This window comes from Brachyhypopomus gauderio, chromosome 17 (genome assembly GCF_052324685.1).
Source record: "Brachyhypopomus gauderio isolate BG-103 chromosome 17, BGAUD_0.2, whole genome shotgun sequence".
Taxonomy (NCBI): Eukaryota; Metazoa; Chordata; class Actinopteri; order Gymnotiformes; family Hypopomidae; genus Brachyhypopomus; species Brachyhypopomus gauderio.
The window spans coordinates 21,989,031-22,013,186 of record NC_135227.1 but is presented as its reverse complement, the minus strand read 5'-3'; the positions used below and the strand labels follow the sequence as shown (position 1 = coordinate 22,013,186).

General features: G+C 44.6%; 1 protein-coding gene across 1 annotated transcript in view; it reads left to right on the top strand.

The window, feature by feature from the left end:
- Window positions 1-24,156, top strand: part of grid1a (glutamate receptor, ionotropic, delta 1a) — a 267,052-nt gene that overhangs the window by 126,525 nt on the left and 116,371 nt on the right. The window lies entirely within an intron of this gene.

The window sequence follows — 24,156 nt, the reverse complement described above, 5'->3', positions numbered from 1 at the left end:
GTTTCCGTACTTCTTACCAGCTATAAGTTGCTGCATTTTATAAACTTTTGAAATAAGGATTGTGAGAGTGTGTGTATGTGAGTGTGTATGTATTTGAATGAGTGTGTGTTTGTGTGTAGTGTGTGATTGTTAACACAGTAGATGTTCTTTACAGGTGTAACTGCATTACGTTTTTAGCTCAGGCTGATATGGATGTGTGTGTATGTGAGTGTGTATGTATGTGTGTGTGTGAGTGAGTGAGTGTGTGTCTCCGTCTGCCTCCGCTTTTTACCAAGGGAAAAGGGTCAAAAGGTCATAGCAGCTTTCACCTCTTCTCCACTGGTAAACATCTTTATTGTCTTAATATACCAGATAGAGAGAGTAAATGGAATGATGCACCTCTCTCTCTCTCACTCATACCCCCCCTCTCTTTCTCACTTATACCCCCCTCTCTCTCCCCCCCCCTCTCTCTCTCTCCCCCCCTCTCTCTCTCTCCCCCTCTCTCTCTCCCCCCCCCCCTCTCTCTCTCCCCCCCCCTCTCTCTCTCCCCCTCTCTCTCTCTCTCTCTCTCTCTCTCTCTCTCCCCCTCCCTCCCTCCCTCCCTCCCTCCCTCCATGGTTGAGTGAGTGCACTCTTCCGCCACTGAAGCCTGTGTGTATGAGTGCACAGTCGCTATATTTGATGAAGCTATCAACGTAATGGCAGAATACAAGAAAACTATGATGCTACAGATATTGGGAGTAAAATCCTTGGACATGAAACAGTTGTTTTAAAGGACATTGTGTCTGGGATCTGGATAAAAATCAAATTGATGAATCTGCTGTGGGGTCCACTGGTCTACATGGTCAATATTTATCGACTGCTTTGGTCAGCTGGGTTGACACTTCAGATTAGCTGCTGTTGCAGATGTGAGCAGCTCCCTAGGGTGTACTGTTAGGAGAGACACTTTAGATCTGTTAGGAGAGACACTTTAGATCTGTTAGGAGAGACAACACTTCCCTGTAAGACCATGTATGTCAAACGCTTCCCTGTATGCTGCACACATGTGGGCTTGCTGAGGTTATGACACTCCAAGTCTTACTGAGCTCTTACCTACACATGGTTCTAATACACTTAGGATTAGGGTTAATTTGTGCATAAAATAGACTTCTCTGCATTGTCTTTTAATGAATTCATTTGAGACTAATTATTATTCTCAGGGAAAATTAAATATCTACACCAGGGCTATTCAAGTAGACAGACAATCTTCAGACCTATACCAGTACTGTCATAGTGGATGTAAAATTGAAGCAACAAATACTACAACGTAATTTGTTGATGGGGGGGGGGGGGGGGGGGGGGTGGCGAACGTAAATTCAATCGTAAATTTCGACACAGTGTTATAAAATGTTGCAAATAATAACAAATTCATTAAAGGGCCGGTTCTGGCCCGCGGGCCGCCAGGTGAATAGCCCTGCTCTCGGATGACGTGTTTTAAGAGAAAATAGTTTGTTCTTGGATTTAGTTTTGTCTTAAATATCAAGACTGATAGGAACTTGTTACACACTTCTGAAGAGTTCAGAGCAAGAAACTGTTGTGGAAAATCCCAAATCACATTTAAACTGTAGTGTGTGCTGTTAGCTGCAGGATCTGAGCCCAGTTCAGTGTCTTTCTCATTAATGTAGGATCAGAGTATGTCTTCACCAGGCTCCTATTACACCTGCTAGCACCTGATGTAAGATTAAGAACTCCACAGTTGGGTGTACAAAATAAAACAAACGACTTCAAACCGAAGACTCCACAGTGCACTAAACTAAACGATCACAGCTCGTTCATTTGAGTGTAGCTGCGGTCCACTAGACCAAGTCATTCATACTCCTGCATGAGCATAAGGCCTTTCACATCTGTGGCTTCTCGTGATCTTGGCTGTCTACAGCAGGAAGAGTCTCACATCTGAAGACCAGGCCATGGACTCTAATGACAGGAAACACAGTCATTGTCACACTGGGGTTTACATAAACACACACACACACCACTCTGGTTTCTTCATATTTACAGATGTCAGAGTAACATACAGACAAGTTCAGGCAGAGGAAACACTGCCTTCTCCTGCAGATGCCATAATTGCTCCTCCATGGAGCCCAGTGTCCAACACTGTCCTACACAGTACTTCATTGTCCAACGCTGTCCTACAAAGGACTGCACTGTCCAACGCTGTCCTATACAGTACTTCACTGTCCAATGCTGTCCTATACAGTACTTCACTGTCCAACACTGTCCTATACAGTACTTCACTGTCCTACGCTGTCCTATACAGTACTTCACTGTCCAACGCTGTCCTACACAGTACTGCACTGTCCAACGCTGTCCTATACAGTACTTCACTGTCCTACGCTGTCCTATACAGTACTTCACTGTCCTATACAGTACTTCACTGTCCAACGCTGTCCTATACAGTACTTCACTGTCCAACGCTGTCCTACACAGTACTTCACTGTCCAACGCTGTCCTACACAGTACTTCACTGTCCAACGCTGTCCTATACAGTACTTCACTGTCCAATGCTGTCCTACACAGTACTTCGCTGTCCTACACAGTACTTTACTGTCCAACACTGTCCTATACAGTACTGCACTGTCCAACGCTGTCCTATACAGTACTTCACTGTCCAACGCTGTCCTACACAGTACTTCACTGTCCAATGCTGTCCTACACAGTACTTCACTGTCCAACGCTGTCCTACAAAGGACTGCACTGTCCAACGCTGTCTTACACAGGACTTCACTGTCCAACGCTGTCCTATACAGTACTTCACTGTCCAACGCTGTCCTACACAGGACTGCACTGTCCAACGCTGTCCTACACAGGACTGCACTGGCCAACGCTGTCCTATACAGTACTGCACTGTCCAACGCTGTCCTATACAGTACTTCACTGTCCAACGCTGTCCTACAAAGGACTGCACTGTTCAACGCTGTCTTACACAGGACTTCACTGTCCAACGCTGTCCTATACAGTACTTCACTGTCCAACGCTGTCCTACACAAGACTGCACTGTCCAACGCTGTCCTACACAGTACTTCACTGTCCAACGCTATCCTATACAGTACCGCACTGTCCACCGCTGTCCTATACAGTACCTCACTGTCCAACGCTGTCCTACACAGTACTTCACTGTCCAACGATGTCCTACACAGTACTTCACTGTATAACGCTATCCTATACAGTACTTCACTGTATAACGCTATCCTATACACTACCTCACTGTCCTACGCTGTCCTATACAGTACTTCACTGTCCAACGCTGTCCTACACAGTACTGCACTGTCCAACGCTGTCCTACACAGTACTGCACTGTGCTACGCTGTCCTACACAGTACTGCACTGTCCAACGCTGTCCTATACAGTACTGCACTGTCTATCGCTGTCCTAGACAGTACTTCACTGTCCAACGCTGTCCTACACAGTACTTCACTGTCCAACGCTGTCCTATACAGTACTTCACTGTCCAACGCTGTCCTATACAGTACTGCACTGTCCAACGCTGTCCTAGACAGTACTTCACTGTCCTACGCTGTCCTAGACAGTACTTCACTGTCCTACACAGTACTTCACTGTCCAACGCTGTCCTACACAGTACTGCACTGTCCAACGCTGTCCTACACAGTACTTCACTGTCCAACGATGTCCTACACAGTACTTCACTGTCCTACGCTGTCCTAGACAGTACTTCACTGTCCAACGCTGTCCTACACAGTACTTCACTGTCCTATACAGTACTTCACTGTCCTACACAGTACTTCACTGTCCAACGCTGTCCTACACAGTACTTCACTGTCCTACACAGTACTTCACTGTCCAACGCTGTCCTATACAGTACTGCACTGTCCAACGCTGTCCTACACAGTACTTCACTGTCCAACGCTGTCCTATACAGTACTGCACTGTCCAACGCTGTCCTACACAGTACTTCACTGTCCAACGCTGTCCTACACAGTACTTCACTGTCCAACGATGTCCTACACAGTACTTCACTGTCCAACGCTGTTCTATACAGTACTTCACTGTCCAACGCTCTGGACTCCTCCTGCACTCAAAATCCACACAGACCGTCACATGACCGACCGTCACATGACCGACCGTCACATGACAGACCGTCACCTGACAGACCGCCACCATGATGTGATCTACCCACGTGTTTGGGTGTATGATGTGATCTACCCACGTGTTTGGGTGTATGATGTGATCTCCCCCACGTGTTTGGGTGTATGATGTGATCTCCCCCACGTGTTTGGGTGTATGATGTGACCCCCACGTGTTTGGGTGTATGATGTGACCCACACTGCCTGATGACAGTACTCCACTCGGCGGGGTTCATTTCAGTGGATTCTTCTCAACAGACTTCATCTCTGCTCAGTGTGCACTTCAGCTGTTGTGTGATGTAAGAACTCAAACATTCTGTTCTCATGTTGTTTTGAGGCCATTTCTTACACCAGTTCAGTAAACTCTGTCCTTCATTCCTTCTTTTCTTCCTTTCTCTGTATGTACAGGTGATCTCTCCTGTCCCTCTATCACATGTCTCAGATCACGCATCCCTCTATCACATGTCTCAGATCACGCGTCCCCCCTATCACGTGTCTCAGATCACGCATCCCTCTATCACGTGTCTCAGATCACGCGTCCCCTCTATCACGTGTCTCAGATCACGTGTCCCCTCTATCACGTGTCTCAGATCACACGTCCCTCTATCACGTGTCTCAGATCACACATCCCTCTATCACGTGTCTCAGATCACACATCCCTCTATCACGTGTCTCAGATCAAGCATCCCTCTATCACGTGTCTCAGATCAAGCGTCCCTCTATCACGTGTCTCAGATCACGCGTCCCCTCTATCACGTGTCTCAGATCACGCGTCCCCTCTATCACGTGTCTCAGATCACGCGTCCCCTCTATCACGTGTCTCAGATCACGTGTCCCCTCTATCACGTGTCTCAGATCACGTGTCCCCTCTATCACGTGTCTCAGATCACGTGTCCCCTCTATCACGTGTCTCAGATCACGCGTCCCTCTATCACGTGTCTCAGATCACACGTCCCTCTATCACGTGTCTCAGATCACGCGTCCCTCTATCACGTGTCTCAGATCACGCGTCCCTCTATCACGTGTCTCAGATCACGCGTCCCCTCTATCACGTGTCTCAGATCACGCGTCCCTCTATCACGTGTCTCAGATTACGCGTCCCTCTATCACGTGTCTCAGATTACGCGTCCCTCTATCACGTGTCTCAGATCACGCGTCCCTCTATCACGTGTCTCAGATCACGCGTCCCTCTATCACGTGTCTCAGATTACGCGTCCCTCTATCACGTGTCTCAGATTACGCGTCCCTCTATCACCTGTCTCAGATTATGCGTCCCTCTATCACGTGCCTCAGATAGCTGTGAAGTCAGAACTGTGTCTGTGTCATATGTGTCTGTGCGTCTGGAGATGTGATGGTGCTTTTGAACAGAAGCGGTGAGTCTGAATAATTTTGTGCTGTAACAGCCTAGTTGGAGAGAATTACTTTGAGATGCATGTATGGTAACTGAGGGATTTCTTAACTGATCTCCTCCAATAGAAAGCTTCCTCTCACTACAGTGAGGCATCCGATAGAGAGTGTTACCATGGCGAAGGCCCTGATGGCCTGAGATTAGTCTATATCTGTGTACAAAATACTGTGTTTCAGATAAAGAGCCCCTTGATAATGGTGAGATTATAATCTTGAGATTCTAGGATCATATCTATCCATTTATTTGCAGTATAAATTAATAAAAGAGAAAAGCGTCAGACCTTCATGTATGCAGAGCTTCAAGTTCACTGTGCATTTGATTTACTGTGTATTTGATTGAATGTTCAGGTATTTGCAACAGGCACTGCTGCTTGGTGACGTGAGACGCTGTGCTATAGCCTCGCTGGCTGCTTGGTCACATGAGATCACTCTGCTATAGCCTTGCTGGCTCCTTGGTCACGTGAGACGCTCTGCTATAGCCTCGCTGGCTGCTTGGTCACGTGAGACGCTCTGCTATAGCCTCGCTGGCTGCTTGGTCACGTGAGACGCTCTGCTATAGCCTCACTGGCTGCTTGGTCACGTGAGATCGCTCTGCTATAGCCTCGCTGGCTGCTTGGTCACGTGAGATCGCTCTGCTATAGCCTCGCTGGCTGCTTGGTCACGTGAGATCGCTCTGCTATAGCCTCGCTGGCTGCTTGGTCACGTGAGATCGCTCTGCTATAGCCTCGCTAGCTGCTTGGTCACGTGAGATCGCTCTGCTATAGCCTCGCTGGCTGCTTGGTCACGTGAGATCGCTCTGCTATAGCCTCGCTGGCTGCTTGGTCACGTGAGATCACTCTGCTATAACCGCGCTGGCTGCCTGAGTCAGGCTTGTAATGCTTCCACATCTCTCTAATGAAGACCAGAGCCCACAAGTATATTTAGCCCTGTGTGACACGACAACATAGCTGACGCAAGATCAATATAAGAACTCAGCCTTGTGCCAAATCTGTGAGAAGGATGTCAGTCACTGAGTGTTTTGTGAAGCTCTAAATATCTTAAAATTCTCCCCCCCTCTCTATTTCTCTCTCTCTCTATCTACCTTTCTAATGTGCTTCTGTTAATGATATGAGTCGTAAGTTATCTTTAGATATACAATCATAAACAGTAATTAATTATGCTTTGATTAGCAGCAATTGTTAGCAAAGTTCGGAGAGGACGAATGCTTTGTGAAATTTGATTGAACACAAACGTGTTTTATGAAGGCCCATTGTATTGTGGGTAGAGCCCTCACTCACTTGTACTGAACAGGAATCATTCTTCTCTCTGTGTCCAGAGTGAGAATAATTACCCCTGTACACCCTGTACACCCTGTACACCCTGTACACCCTGTACACCTGTACACCCTGTACACCCTGTACACCAGCCAAGTGCCCCCGCTTCACTGAGGATTTTATTCTGAAGGTCACCTGCAGTGCCATACATGTTCAAGGTGTGTAAACATGCTCAGGAAATATTCAACTGTGTACGGCTGCATCTCCGAGATGAGATATTCACCTGTGTATGGCTCCATCTCGGAGATGAGATATTCACCTGTGTATGGCTCCATCTCGGAGATGAGATATTCACCTGTGTATGGCTCCATCTCCAAGATGAGATATTCACCTGTGTATGGCTCCATCTCCAAGATGAGATATTCACCTGTGTATGGCTCCATCTCCAAGATGAGATATTCACCTGTGTATGACTCCATCTCGGAGATGAGATATTCACCTGTGTATGGCTCCATCTCCAAGATGAGATATTCACCTGTGTATGACTCCATCTCGGAGATGAGATATTCACCTGTGTATGGCTCCATCTCCAAGATGAGATATTCACCTGTGTATGACTCCATCTCGGAGATGAGATATTCACCTGTGTATGGCTCCTTCTCAGAGATGAGATATTCACCTGTGTATGGCTCCATCTCGGAGATGAGATATTCACCTGTGTATGACTCCGTTTCTGAGATGAAGGCAAATGTGGAAACTATATGGATGCAATTTCCAAAAGTGTGTGACACCAGCAGCCCCAGCAGTGTTTGTGTTTGTGTGTGGGAATGTGAATGTGAGTGTTTGTGTGCGTGCGTGTGTGTTGGGGGGTGTGTGTGTGTTTGTGTATGTGAATGTGAGTGTGTGTGTGTGCGTGCATGCGTGGGGGCGTGCGTGGGTGTGTGTTGGGGTGTGTTTGTGTGTGTTTGTGTGTGTGTGTGTGTGTGTGTGTGTGTGTGTGTGTGTGTGTGTGTGTGTTTGTGTGTGTTGGGGTGTGTGTGTGTGTGTGTGTGTGTGTGTGTGTGTGTGTGTGTGTGTGTGTGTGTGTGTGTCCAGTGCATCTGCTGGGGGAAACAGATGAGCTAATTAAACTCATCAGAGCTCAACTTTTAATAAGCTGCCCCAATGTGGTATTTACCACTGCGTTAATTGCCAAATTTGAGTTTTGCCCATTATGGAGGTGAACCTGCCGTGCTCCTCTGAGCACAATAACGGGGGCGGACTACAATGGACCTGCATTAACTGTTATTGACCAGCAGCTGTATTGTTTGCACAATTAGCCATAATTACATTTACGTATACCTGTACATAGTAATGGTCAAAGCTGCAACTTATGATTAACAAATATTTAGGGTTGTCATTCACTTCAGCATTTGTTGTAATTGTGGTGTTCAGTACAGGCTGTGTTTCATGAATCATCCTCAACATTGTGTTTCAGGTTGTAGATGAGATGTGTAGAATGAACAGTTCTGGGGAACACCAACACACCTCCCAACACACCTCGCCACACACAAACACACCTCACCACACACCTCCCCACACACCTCCCAACACACCTCCCCACACACTAACACACCTCTCAACACACCTCCCCACCTCCCAACACACCTCCCAACACACCTCCCCACACACCAACACACCTCCCCACACACCAACACACTTCCCAACACACCAACACACCTCCCAACACAACACACCTCCCCACACAACAACACACCTCCCCACACAACAACACGCCTCCCAACACACCAACACACCTCGCCACACACTAACACACCTCCCAACACACCTCCCAACACACCAACACACCTCCCAACACACCAACACACCTCTGAACACACACCAACACACCTCTGAACACACACCAACACACCTCTGAACACACACCAACAGGCCCGTTGACAGTCTTGCTAGGGCCCGGGACAAGAATGTCTAATGTGCCCCCCACCCCCACCCCCCCGGCGCACGTCATTTGAATTTCGTCATTTGAATTTCGTCATTTGACAATATAGCCACACATCAAAGCTGTTTCTGACAGCTGACTGGTTATATACTTGACGCGTCGCGAGCGGTGCGAGGGTTCGCGCGAAAATGACGTAATCGCAGTGGCACCGACCGTGTGCGAGGGCCTCGCGCGCTGTCCATGCGAGGTCGTGCACCTCTTGACTTTTGTAACTTCGCGCGCGACGCGCTTCAGCGCAATGAACAAAGTCATGTTTGCAGGGTTCATACACCTTTATAATGTGGAATTAAAGCGCTTGTACTTCACTTTAAAGGTCAATTTCAATATTTTCCAACACGTTAAACTTAATTGAGTTAAATATTTATACATTTACTCGAAATAATTCGCTTTTTATCACATTATTTAATGGTTGTTTATTTTCAAAACGCCCAATCTTAACGTCTTCACGAGAACTGTTCAGTCAGACAGCTATTTGTTGTGAAACAAAGTAGTTACTTTCAAGCATTTTCAAGTACTTTAGCCTAAATTCCAGCACTTTTCAAACCTGGAACACAATGCAACATTAAAATTCGTCAGGTAAATGTTTTCCTTTCTTTTCTGCGCTCCAGATTTCTGTATTTACTTTAACTATCCACCACTGTATTTCCCGCTGTTGTGCGGGTACCAGCCAGTTACGGTCGGTGCTGGATCAAACCATTTTCCAGTGGGATGCGGGGGTGTATGCACTTAATGGAAAATATGCAGATAGGTTAAAAAACATATATTTTAGCCATTGAGTTTATTTTGAGTACAGAATTTTATATTAATGAAAGATTTCAAGATTATTTAAAAATTATAGACTTTAAATAAAAAATAAATTGCTGGGCTCTTTGATGGGCCCCCCTGGCCCTGGGGCCCGGGACAACAGACCCGGTTGTCCCCCCCTGTCGACGGGGCTGCACACCAACACATCTCCCCACACACTAACACACCTCTGAACACACTAACACACCTCCCCACACACCAACACACCACCCCACACACCAACACACCTCTGAACACACACCAACACACCTCCCAACACACTCCAACACACCTCCCAACACACCAACACACCTCTGAACACACACCAACACACCTCTGAACACACACCAACACACCTCTGAACACACACCAACACACCTCCCAACACACTCCAACACACCTCCCAACACACCTCTGAACACACACCAACACACCTCTGAACACACACCAACACACCTCCCAACACACTCCAACACACTAACACACCTCCCTACACAACAACACACCTCCCCACACACCAACACACCTCTGAACACACACCCCACACCTCTACAGCCATACAGCCATACACCCCTATAAAACTCCTGACCACCTCCACACACCTCCACACTACCATCATATTCAGGAGTGCATGTGCAGTATGTGTTTCTGTTGTACTGATTTCTTACAATCCTGCACATGCACACAGGTTGCTTGAGTCGTAGCTTACAAGAACAGCATGTTTAATGTGTGTAGTTGTAGTTTACAGTACGGTGTGCTAGCATTAGCAAGTCTGGTTGTAGTTTACTGTACGGTGTGTTAGCATTAGTGTGTCTGGTTGTAGTTTACAGTACGATGTGTTAGCATTAGTGTGTCTGGTTGTAGTTTACTGTACGGTGTGTTAGCATTAGTGTGTCTGGTTGTAGTTTACAGTACGATGTGTTAGCATTAGTGTGTCTGGTTGTAGTTTACTGTACGGTGTGTTAGCATTAGTGTGTCTGGTTGTAGTTTACTGTACGGTGTGTTAGCATTAGTGTGTCTGGTTGTAGTTTACAGTACAATGTGTTAGCATTAGTGTGTCTGGTTGTAGTTTACAGTATGGTGTGCTAGCATTAGTGTGTCTGGTTGTAGTTTACAGTATGGTGTGTTAGCATTAGTGTGTCTGGTTGTAGTTTACAGTATGGTGTGCTAGCATTAGTGTGTCTGGTTGTACCCTGTGTGCTGATATGTCAGTAAATGTCATTTGAGTATGAACAGTGTTGACCTATTCTTAAACTCTTAAACTCTGCTGGTCTGAATGGTGAATGGTGGCGTTTGCGTGATTCATTGTGTAATCCAGCCCGATTGTCCTGGAGTTTGTGGAACATTTGTCCTCCGTTTCACGTCTCATTTCACCCTCGTTCATGTTAAACTGTTTCTGACCCCGGAATGGTCATGTGATTGTGCTGCTGTGTATGAACTTTATACACCACAAGTACCGTCTCTGAATAACAGCTGAAAACTTCAACCTTTTGAAGGTTTTACTGGTTGCTGCTACTGAGATCTAACACACGGCTGGTGTGTGATTATATGCAGTGAAGGACACATATGGAGGCTGACACTGGGAAACATACAAAAATAGCGGCAAACGCAGCAGAATGTGCAGATGGACCTGCCACAACCCACTCGCCGAGAGTCCGAGAACATTTTAAAAAGTGAAAAATATATTTCATTAGCTTAAAGCAGCCGGCTGCGTGATAGACTGACCAACCCTGCCAGCACTCTGGCCTCAGCCCTCTGAACACCATCCCCACGTCACTAACACCAAACCCATCTGCTAATGGTCTCCAAGACAACCATCTCCACTACCTAGTCCATTAAGGTCTTGGGGAAAAGAAATACATTAATCAAAAGCCCTCAAAGTGTTATATAGTGGCAGTGACAGCATATCCATCTGTGGAGTTCAGCGAGAATACTGTTAGTTAAAAGTACTAAATGCACAATATATCGAAAACTGGTCCTTTTAATAAGTAGGGAGACCAGTGAAGGTGAGGAGAGACCAGCTTGACGTGCTGCCTGTTACCTGTGTACTTACATCATATTTTAATATGGAGCCATATTAAAATACATAATGCATGGAGCACACGTGTGTGTGTGTGTGTGTGTGTGTGTGTGTGTGTGTGTGTGTGTGTGTGTGTGTGTGTGTGTGTGTGTGTGTGTGTGTGTGTTGAACCAAGACCACGTGACCACTGATGAAACTGGAGCCACACATTACAAACACTCATTATGGAGCTTCTGCTTTAACCCAGTTCACTCTTTACTGTTTAATTAGATCTTCCTGTATGGGATCCTGTGTGTGGACACGCACACATGCACACACGCACATGCACACACACGCACACACACACATGCACACACATACATACACACAGATGCACACACACACACACACACACTAATGCACACATATGCACACACACCACAAATGCACACACACACATATGTACTCTAAAGCACACACATGCACACTACTGCAGACACACACTAATGTGCACACACATGCACTAATGCACACACAAACTAATGCACAAACAACAAACTAATGCACACACACATGCACACACACACACACACACACACACACACACACACTAATGTGTGTGGGGTGAATGTGTGTGGGGTGAATGTGTGTGGGTCTGTCCTCCACACCTGGACCCATGAAGCCAGTCTCATAAATGCATGACATGCTGTTTGGATTCTTAATGACGTTCACATATGCTAATACAGGTCTATAATAAACTTCCTGGAGAAGTGAAGCAGATGCATTGTGTTGTTTATTAGATCATTAATGAGCTCTTATGACACACAATTTGAAGCTCTGTGCTGCACACCAACATCTCCAAACACCGTTAATGACCCCAGTCAGCTGAGGAAAAGACTCGTCAGACTGAAGAACTATGAAGCAGCTATACGGCCACGATGTGGTCGTAAAACACAACCAGTGATTAGAGTGAAGACGTCTGATGTTCATCTTAGCTCAGCTCTCCATAATCACCTCTAACACGCGTCTAACTAGCTAACATTAGCAAGCTACTAGCTACAAACATTAACCCTTAATAAAGGACTGATCGTGTGCGTGCGCGCGCGCGTGTGTGTGTGTGTGTGTGTGTGTCTTTTCTGCAACAAGTTTTTGTCTTGATTATGATTGCTGGAGATTATTTGCATATATGTACCTATTTCTCTATCTTCTTTTTTTGTCTTTTTTGTGAGTGAATCTTTCTACCCTTTCTAGTGTGTGTATGTCTGCCTGTAAAATGTTGCAGAAATACACATTATCAGTGATTTGTTTGCTGATGAAACATGCCGGCATCAGCCTGAGGGCCATGAGCGCATATGACCTGCTTTTAACATATTTCACTCATTGGCACTGACATTCCATTCAGTTCACCAACCATCTGCTGTTCAATCTTTCTCTTCCCCCACCCTTTCTCACTTCCTCTCTCTCCCTCCTCCCTCTTTTTCTCTGGTTTTCCCTATCCCTCTACCTGCAGCTCTCTCTATCACTCCTTTCTGTCTCTCCCTCTACCTACAGCTCTCTGCCCCTCCTCCCTCTTTCCGTCCCCCTCCCTCTCCCTCTCTCTGTTTCTCACTCTTCTCTCACTTCTTTATGCTTCTTTGCTTTTTCCTCATCCGTCATGTCATTTTTATCTTTCTTTGTGTCTTTAGTCTTTGCCTTTCACTGTCATGTATCAGTTTAGAAAGCAATTTTATTCATTGTTAGAACTGTGTCATAAAATAATATACAGACTTGTGTGTATGTGTGCATGTATACATGCATGTATGTGTGTTCATGCATGAATGTGCGTACATGTGTGAGCACATATGCGTGTATGCATGTATATACGCTCACCGGCCACTTTATTAGGTACACCTGCAGTTCAAACTGAGCATCAGAATGGGGAAGAAATGTGATTTAAGTGACTTTGAACGTGACATGGTTGTTGCTGGTCTGAGTATTTCAGAAACTGCTGATCTACTGGGATTTTCATGTACAACCATCTCTAGAGTTTACAGAGAATGGTCTGAAAAAAATATCCAATGAGCGACAGTTCTGTGGGCCTTGTTGATGCCAGAGGTGAGTGGAGAATGGCCACTGGTTCTTTTGTGTGTGTTTGTGTGTTTGTGTTTGTGTGTGTGTGTGTGTGTGTGTGTGTGTGTGTGTGTGTGTGTGTGTGTGTGTGTGTTGAGAAGCCTGTAGTCTGTAAGACAATGTCTAAATAGAATCTGAAATATGCGTCCTAACCCTAACCCTAATTTGGCTCATTATCATAATAAGCTAATTTATAAAGATAAAATAACATATCATGATAAAAGGGATTGAAGGAAGCTGTGTGTATGTCAGAACTTCCAAAGAATATGGCAGTTACTACAACAGGTTTGACCATTAGGTGATCTTTGTAATGCCATCATACCAAGGCACTTTCCATTCTTCTAGACATGGACACTCTGTCCACCTGCCTGGACAGCTTCTGATCAGTGAGAAGATTCAGTGTGACGTGGTGGAGACGTGTCAGTGCTCCGAGTGAACAGGCAAAGCCAGAGTTCTCCCTCAGTGCTGCCGTCCTGATGCTGGGATTCTCCTGAACTCCCACATGAGGAAATGAGTCTAAATCCACTGGAGAGGTTATTTTCTAAAGAGCTCCACCTCGTCACATCTGTGGTGACCCAGTTCTGGACCATCAGGTGGACCACTGGTGCTACTTGTACGTTCTCATGTCCCGCTGTCTCACCTGCACCACCAGAGCCTCCGTCACCACGCATCTCATTTGTAGGTGTCCCACGCCTACGGACACACAGATTTGGACGACCGTGAAGCTTAAACACAGCCAGCTTTACTGTCTCAGTGTTTAAAGACCTCTTAGTAATGCACTAAATGTCTTTAGTCTGGTTCCCATTAATGAATAACATCTTTAATCTAGTAGTCACTAGCACTGAATCCAATTATTATGTGACACTTAATTTGCAGCTGTTTGAGTTAAACATGTTTCTATTAACATTTTAGAATAGCATAATAACCTGCGTAAACACACACAGCCACACCATCTATTAGTCTGTTAGTCCCTAGCTGAGCTTGTACTTTCTTCAAATGTGGTTCAGTTATTCAATGGTTTACTGAATCCTGTATAACTAACCCAGTGAATGATTTTATTACTGATCCTGGTTGTTTCTACCCAGAACCCTCACCAGTTACCCTCACCAGTTACCCACACCAGTTACCCACACCAGTTACCCTCACCAGTTACCCACACCAGTTACCAGTGTTGGGAACGTTACTTTAAAAAAGTAATTAGTTATAGTTACTCACTACTTGTTCAAAAAAGTAACTGAGTTAGTAACTGAATTACTCTATAATAAAAGTAACTCGTTACCAGGGAAAGTAACTATTTGCGTTACAGTTAAAAAAAGGTTATATGTCAATTAATTTTTTTAAGCAGTTTTCACAGTCAGTTGAAATGAGTAGATGAGAAAATTGTTTAACTTTTGATATTTATTGCACATCCACAGACCAGTGCTGTAACGCGGTGGGAGTTGGGGTTGGACACATTTGCGGTGAAGAGTGGACTGCTACCTTAGCGGAGCTAGTCTCCTTTAAAGAAACCGCGCCCACACGGAGAGTGCGCGACTTACGAGGCATACCAAACTAAACTGAAACACTAACGAATGAATACAACGAACCACAGCGACTATGCAAGGAAAATGCGTTTATGTAAAATAAGAATTCTGAAATAATACAAGGTACAGAGAAACACAGCAGAGACTAAAGTAAACAAGATATACAAAACCACAACCACTCTATTCTTAATTAAATAAATCAAATACCCAGTCTGGTAGACATTCAGGAACTTCAAGTATTTTCTTAAATAATGTTTGTATCGTCTTGAAAATGCTAATTTTCTTCGGCTTGCACCTGACGCCATTTCGGCCTATTCTCCGTTTGTGTCGTGTCACTCGCCTGCTTCGGCGCGCGTGTAAAAACACTGGCGCTGATTGGCTATCATAACGCTGCCTTAGCCAATCGCTTACTGACTTGTTAAGTTAAACAGGTGTTACACCGAGAACTGTGAACTATCGAGATCTGTTACTCCTCACTAGCCTGGGCAGGGGTCCGCTCGCATTAGTATATCAATATATAGTAACGCACCGCTTTTAATGACCAGTAACGTAAACGGCGTTGTAACGACAGGAAAAGTAATTAATTATATTATCCCGTTACTGACAAAATGACGCCGTTACCTAACACCGTTATTATAACGGCGTTATTCGCAACACTGCCAGTTACCCTCACCAGTTACCCTTACTCACCTCATCTTCAGTACTGTATGCCTTCATTTTCATCACTAAATCATTTATCTGATAAATCTGTGTTTGTATAACATGCCTGTTTTGCAACCTTCAAAAAAGCGCCAAACATAGAACAGCCCTATTCCTGTTTTATTTGCCCTATTCCTACTTTAACCACCCTATTCCTGCTTTATCACCCCAATTCCTTCTTTAACCGCCCTATTCCTGTTTTATCTGCCCTATTCCTGCATTAACCGCCCTATTCCTCTCCAGTCCATCACTGCTTTTTCATACAAGTTCTCTGAATTACCAGAGTCCTGCTTTAGGACACTTTAGTGTTGTCCAGGGCTCTTCTTGTCCAGGATTGTGTCTCGTCCAGGGCTGTGTAGCATCTAGGGTCGCATCTCGTCCATGGCTCGTCTTGTCCAAGGCTCGTCTTGTCCAGGGCTGTGTCTCGTCCAGGGCTCGTCTTGTCCAGGGCTCGTCTTGTCCAGGGCTGAGTCTTGTCCAGGGCTGTGTCTCGTCCAGGGCTGTGTCTTGTCTAGGGCTCGTCTCGTCCAAGCCTGCGTCTCGTCCAGGTTTGCGTGTCGTCTAGGGCTTGTCTCATCCAGGGTTGCATCTCGTCTAGGGCTGGTCTCGTCCAAGCCTGCGTCTCGTCCAGGTTTGCGTGTCGTCTAGGGCTTGTCTCCTCCAGGGTTGCATCTCCTCCAGGGCTTGTCGCGTCCAAGGCTCATCTCGTCCAGAGCTGCGTAGCATCTATGGTTGAGTCTCATCCAGAGCTTGTCTCGTCCAGGGTTGTGTCTCTTCCAGGGCTGCGTAGCATCTAGGGTTGCATCTCATCCAGGGCTCGTCTCATCTAGGGCTCATCTCGTCCAGGTTTGTGTCTCGTCTAGGGCTCGTCTCGTCCAGGGTTGTGTCTCGTTGTTTACATTATTATTATTACAGTGATTATATAGTTGTATGCTAATATAAAAAGCATTAATTTGGTCAACATTTGTCCATTACCACCTCCAACTGTGAGTGAGTGAGAGTTTTTCATCACAATCCAATCACATTCTGTGTGGGGTCACAACTAGCTTTTGATACAGTCAAATTTGATTGCAGTGTGATTGGGGGACATGAAAACAAGGGGACTAAAGAGAGGCGGGATGTTCAGGACTGGAGCACGTTCACCTGACGTGACCAAACGGGGTCTTATCTGATTCCAGAGAGAGCCTGCCTCCGCACTCGCGTCCCTGCTGCTTTCAAACTGTAATTCATTTTTAAAAATGTTTTTCCCCCGTCCTTTTAAAGTGCTCTGAGTGTATGTTGATACATGGTAAAAAAATGTCTAAAAACATCACAGTTTCTCACAATAAGTGAAAGATTCCAATAGTGTGAACATCGTTTGCCGTCCATCTCAAGGTAGACGGTTGTTTACCAAACTCCCAAAACAAAATGGCTTGTCTTCTATAATAATGGATATCCTACATTATATATTAATGAATTATAGAACAAACTGTGCAAAGAGGCAAATAATCCAACCAGTTTGAACAAATCTGTTTTGTAAAAGGCTTTGTGCTGTAAAGACTCTGTGTAGAATTATGACTGAATGTGTCTCGTTCTCTTCTAGCTAGTGAGCGAAGCATTTCTTCCCTCCTACAGAGAAAATGACGACTGCAGGAGAGATGAGAAATAATGAGAATGGTGTTTAGAGATGAGAGATCATGAGAATGGTGTTTAGGAGTGAGATCATGAGAGTGGTGTTTAGGAGTGAGATCATGAGAGTGGTGTTTAGGAGTGAGATCATGAGAGTGGTGTTTAGGAGTGAGATCATGAGAATGGTGTTTAGGAGTGAGATCATGAGTGTGGTGTTTAGGAGTGAGATCATGAGTGTGGTGTTTAGGAGTGAGATCATGAGAATGGTGTTTATGGATTTGATCTGGAGTGATCCAGAAGGCTCTGCCTCTTTCTCTGTGTGGCACTACAATATTCTCCACATTACCCTATGAAGTGTTCCAGATTCACTATATCTACAGTGTTCATTATGAAAGGTTGAACAGTCACAATGAATTATAATCCCCTACTCTCCACCATTAACACAGAGCAAGGAACACTGTTCTAGTGTCACTGTCTCACAAGCATTATGTATGTTCATTAGTGGAGTGGGATTAAGGTCAAAGGTCAGATATCTGCACAGCCCTTCTCCTAGGACTGATTAAAGATCAGCCCTGCAGAGCAGACTGACTATCTCAATATCTGGGCTAGAAGTACCATGAGAGTATAGTACACTACATGATAGTATAGTACACTACATGAGAATATGGTACACCACATGAGAGTATAGTACACTACATGATAGTATAGTACACTATATGAGAATATGGTACACTATATGAGAGTATAGTACACTACATGATAGTATAGTACACTATATGAGAATATGGTACACTATATGAGAGTATAGTGCACTACATGAGAGTATGGTACACCACATGAGATTATAGTACACTACATGTCCCCCTGTATGTATTGAATGTTGCTAATATAAAGTGTTCTCTGCCTAGTATGATGTTATTTCATTCTATATTTTGACTTGTTGATTATGTATTTTTCTCTATTTTGCGCTATATTTTTTTGCAAGTTATTGCTGTCTCTCTCCTGTCTTTTAGGCCACTTAATCTGTCAGCCTATTACAGCTACACACATCTTAAAAGGTTCAGCTTCTCTACAGTTATGACCAGTAAACTGTATAATTAAGTCTAAACTGTAACCTCTTCTCCCATAGCAGCACTTCCAGTCTGCCATTACCTGCTTATATGGAAACGCCTGAGGAGTGTTACAAATACAATAACTACATCACCTGAGGAGTGTTTCAAATACAATAACTACATCACCTGAGGAGTGTTACAAATACAATAACTACATCACCTGAGGAGTGTTTCAAATACAATAACTACATCACCTGAGGAGTGTTTCAAATACAATAACTACATCACCTGAGGAGTGTTACAAATACAATAACTACATCACCTGAGGAGTGTTACAAATACAATAACTACATCACCTGAGGAGTGTTACAAATACAATAACTACATCACCTGAGGAGTGTTACAAATACAATAACTACATCACCTGAGGAGTGTTAAAAATACAATAACTACATCACCTGAGGAGTGTTACAAATACAATAACTACATCACCTGAGGAGTGTTACAAATACAATAACTACATCACCTGAGGAGTGTTACAAATACAATAACTACATCACCTGAGGAGTGTTAAAAATACAATAACTACATCACCTGAGGAGTGTTACAAATACAATAACTACATCACCTGAGGAGTGTTAAAAATACAATAACTACATCACCTGAGGAGTGTTAAAAATACAATAACTATGTCACCTGAGGAGTGTTAAAAATATGATAACTACGTCACCTGAGGAGTGTTACAAATACAATAACTACATCACCTGAGGAGTGTTACAAATACAATAACTACATCACCTGAGGAGTGTTAAAAATACAATAACTACATCACCTGAGGAGTGTTACAAATACAATAACTACATCACCTGAGGAGTGTTAAAAATACAATAACTACATCACCTGTGGAGTGTTAAAAATACAATAACTATGTCACCTGAGGAGTGTTAAAAATATGATAACTACGTCACCTGAGGAGTGTTACAAATACAATAACTACATTACCTGAGGAGTGTTACAAGTACAATAACTAAATCACCTGATGAGTGTTACAAGTACGATAACTACAACACCTGAGGAGTGTTACAAATACAATAACTACACAGGCATCCCAAGTTGCAAAAGTTGATTTCAGGGAGGTTACCCCCTGAGTGTAAGTTGTTGAGCGAGCGGCGGGAAGGTGACTGCAGAGAACAGGCCAATCAGAACCCCCTCTCTCTCCTTCCCACTCGCGATTAGAGAAAAAAAAAAGTGTCACCTGTGTGCGCGTTTGTGTGGGTCACTCGTTCTGAATTCCGGGAGATTATATGTGACTCGTGGGTATCAGGGAGACACTACCGAAATGTGGGAGACTCCCGCAGCTTCCGGGAGACTTGGGATGTCTGACTACATCACCTGAGGAGTGTTACAAATACTATAACTACAACATCTGAGGAGTGTTACAAATACTATAACTACAACATCTGAGGAGTGTTACAAATACTATAACTACAACATCTGAGGAGTGTTACAAATACTATAACCAATAACTACATCACCTGAGGAGTGTTACAAATACAATAACCAATAACTACATCACCTGAGGAGTGTTACAAATACAATAACTACATCATCTGAGGAGTGTTACAAATACGATAACTACAACATCTGAGGAGTGTTACAAATACAATAACCAATAACTACATCATCTGAGGAGTGTTACAAATACAATAACCAATAACTCACAGCAATACTTGCAACATTTAAAGATTGTAGTTGCAATTATAATTCTCAGTGCTTTCAAGGTAAATCCAGCAACAAAGTTCCCATCCTCATACAAGACTAAATAAATATGAATGGAGAATCACATTCATACATGTTAAATGGCTCTCCCCATTCACAATGCATTATATCTACCTGCAAATGATTCATCTGTGTTTCTGAAAACTGGGCCATATGTCTACAGACAGTCCAGTTGGTTCCCATGGAAGTAGACGAGATTTGGAGAATCACATGACCTGAAGCAGACCGACAGAAATGTTCATAATGACTGAAGTTCATTCATTATCCAGCAACAACAGACATGGGCCTGGTTTCTCCACAGCATTAAAGCACCAGCACATGCTATAACAGGTCTCCGAGAAAACGTAGAGTCACATGCTCTCTCTCCCTCTTTCTCTCTCTCACTATCTCTCTACCTCTCTCTCTTTCTTTCTTCCCCTCTCTCTCTCTCTCTCTCTCTCTCTCTCTCTCTCTCTCTCTCTCTCTCTCTCTCTCTCTCTCTCTTCCAGCTCCAACAAGTGCATTCACTCTGCATAAAACAGAAATAACAAAAGGGAAGTGTGTGTGTGTGTGTGTGTGTGTGTGTGTGTGTGTGTGTGTGTGTGTGTGTGTGTGTGTGTGTGTGTGTGTGTGGGCGTGACGTGCCGCTGACAGCCTGCTTTATGAAACTGGTCTTCACAGCATCACTGTGGTGCTTCTGTTTAAACGATTCACGGTGTTTGACATTTTATGCCATGCCTGTTTTTCAAATTCATTACACTCAGTGTAATGTGATCCTAGCAGAAATGCACAAAGCAACACAATTCTGAAAACAACAGTACAATCGTGAAAAGGGATTGAGTTTCAATAAACCCATCATCAGCAAGTAGAGTTAGGCTACCGTAATATTAGATTAATTATTCACTATTACAGAGTAATTTCTGATGGCTTAGAACAGCCACAATTTCACTGCAGAAAAAGTAGAATAATTGTAATTAGCAAAGTAAGAACAATCTTAAACTAAGACAGTTACAGTACAGAAAACGTAAATATAAACTCATCAGGCTAAGTGATGGCACTCATGGTGTAATAAAGAAAGTGATTGATAGGCAATCCTGAAGAGTAAATTACAGCAGGCGGATGTAGCCAGCGCTGTACCTGAGTCCTGCCCGGGGACAAGTTCAGCTGCGTTCTCACCTGTCCTCTCTTCCTCAGTGGTGTTCTTCCTGTGGACTATGTCTTCCTTTGTTTCCTGCTGTGTTTTGTGTTGTTGACTGGTGTGTTGTGTGTCATTACTGGTTGGTGTATTTTGTGTTGTTAACTGCTGTTTTGTGTTGTGACTGGTGTGTTTTGTGGTGTGACTGGTGTGTTTTGTGGTGTGACTGGTGTGTTTTTTGTTGTGACTGGTGTGTTTTTTGTTGTGACTGGTGTGTTTTGTGGTGTGATTCGTGTGTTTTTTGTTGTGATTGGTGTGTTTTTTGTTGTGATTGGTGTGTTTTATGTTGTGACTGGTGTGTTTTGTGGTGTGACTGGTGTGTTTTGTGGTGTGACTGGTGTGTTTTGTGTTGTGACTGGTGTGTTTTGTGGTGTGATCGGTGTGTTTTTTGTTGTGACTGGTGTGTTTTGTGGTGTGACTGGTGAGTTTTGTGTTGTTGACTGGTGTGTTGTGACTGGTGTGTTGTGTGTTGTTGACTGGTGTGTTTTGTGATGTTGACTGGTGTGTTTTGTTACATTGGTGTGTTTTGTGACGTTGACTGGTGTGTTTTGTGATCTTGACTGGTGTGTTTTGTGATCTTGACTGGTGTGTTCTGCATACTGTAGTTTCTTTAGTAAAACCTGTTCACCAACAAACAATTGTGTCTGTGCTGCAGTGAATAAGTGAGCTAAATTGAACAGATTAAATTATTTTTTACTATGCTGTGTAATTGCAAATGTTAATAACAATTTTGTCCAACCTTTTTAACGTGATTATGAGACGCTACACATATTTCTTTAATCTCCTTTAGAAAAAACAAGTCACAGCACGTAAGTTTAATTCCCTCTGACATCTTGTTTTCGGGCGGTTGTGTATCATTAAAGGTGGTGGGTGGAGGGTTGTGGGTGGTGGGTGGGTGGTGGAATGTGGTGGGAGATGATGGGTGGTGGTGGAGAGTTGAGGGTGGGTGGGTGGAGGGTGATGGTGGGTGGTGGTGAAGGGTGGGTGATGATGATGGGTGGGTGGTGGAGGGTGATGATGGGTGGTGTCATGTTCTGAGTGTGATCCTCCCTCTCATTCTCACACCTGATGCCAGGCGCCTGTGGTTTTTAGTTGTGTTCTTTGCTTCTCACTGATGTGGTGCTTGTGTAGTTTGGGATCTGAGTGTAACTTCATTAAAGTAGAGACACAGGGCTGGTTACGCTACAAAGGCGCTAATGAGGCTAAGCTAAGCCTGCGCATCCCTAACTGTATTCCACTGAAAGGCAACACAAGCGGGTGGGTGCTGGAGAGGTGATGGTCTGGGCTCTTCACCTCCTCTCACTGTCCAACACGGGCACTGCTGTCCAACACGGGCACTGCTGTCCAACACGGGCACTGCTGTCCAACACGGGCACTGTTGTCCAACGCTTAGTCGTCTGAACATGTTGTCAAAGTCCGTGTGTTGTAATGATGATGAAGTTCCTTCACATGATTCTGCACACATTTACGTCTCTGTGATATATGAAGGTCTCTCTGATGCGCGTTGGTCTCTCTGATGCGTGTTGGTCTCTCTGATGCGTGTTGGTCTCTCTGATACGCATTGGTCTCTCTGATACGCATGGGTCTCTCTGATCTGTGTTGGTCTCTATGATACACGTAGGTCTCTGATCTGTGTTGGTCTCTCTGATACGCGTTGGTCTCTATGATACGCGTTGGTCTCTCTGATACATGTTGGTCTCTCTGATACGCGTTGGTCTCTATGATACGCGTAGGTCTCTGATGCATGTTGGTCTCTCTGATGCGTGTTGGTCTCTCTGATGCGTGTTGGTCTCTCTGATACGTGTTGGTCTCTCTGATACGTGTGGGTCTCTCTGATGCGTGTTGGTCTCTCTGATACGTGTTGGTCTCTCTGATACATGTTGGTCTCTCTGATACACGTTGGTCTCTCTGATACGCGTTGGTCTCTGATACATGTTGGTCTCTCTGATACGCATTGGTCTCTCTGATACGCATGGGTCTCTCTGATCTGTGTTGGTCTCTATGATACACGTAGGTCTCTCTGATACGCGTTGGTCTCTATGATACGCGTAGGTCTCTGATGTGTGTTGGTCTCTCTGATGCGTGTTGGTCTCTCTGATGCGTGTTGGTCTCTCTGATGCGTGTTGGTCTCTCTGATACGTGTTGGTCTCTCTGATACGTGTTGGTCTCTCTGATACGCGTTGGTCTCTCTGATACGCGTTGGTCTCTCTGATACGCGTTGGTCTCTGATGTGTGTTGGTCTCTCTGATGCGTGTTGGTCTCTATGATACGAGTTGGTCTCTCTGATACGTGTGGGTCTCTATACGTGTTGGTCTCTCTGATACGCGTTGGTCTCTGATGTGTGTTGGTCTCTCTGATGCGTGTTGGTCTCTCTGATGCGTGTTGGTCTCTCTGATGCGTGTTGGTCTCTATGATACGAGTTGGTCTCTCTGATACGTGTGGGTCTCTATACGTGTTGGTCTCTCTGATACATGTTGGTCTCTCTGATACATGTTGGTCTCTCTGATACGTGTTGGTCTCTCTGATGCGTGTTGGTCTCTCTGATGCGTGTTGGTCTCTCTGATGCGTGTTGGTCTCTCTGATACGTGTTGGTCTCTCTGATATGTGTGGGTCTCTATACGTGTTGGTCTCTCTGATGCGTGTTGGTCTCTCTGATGCGTGTTGGTCT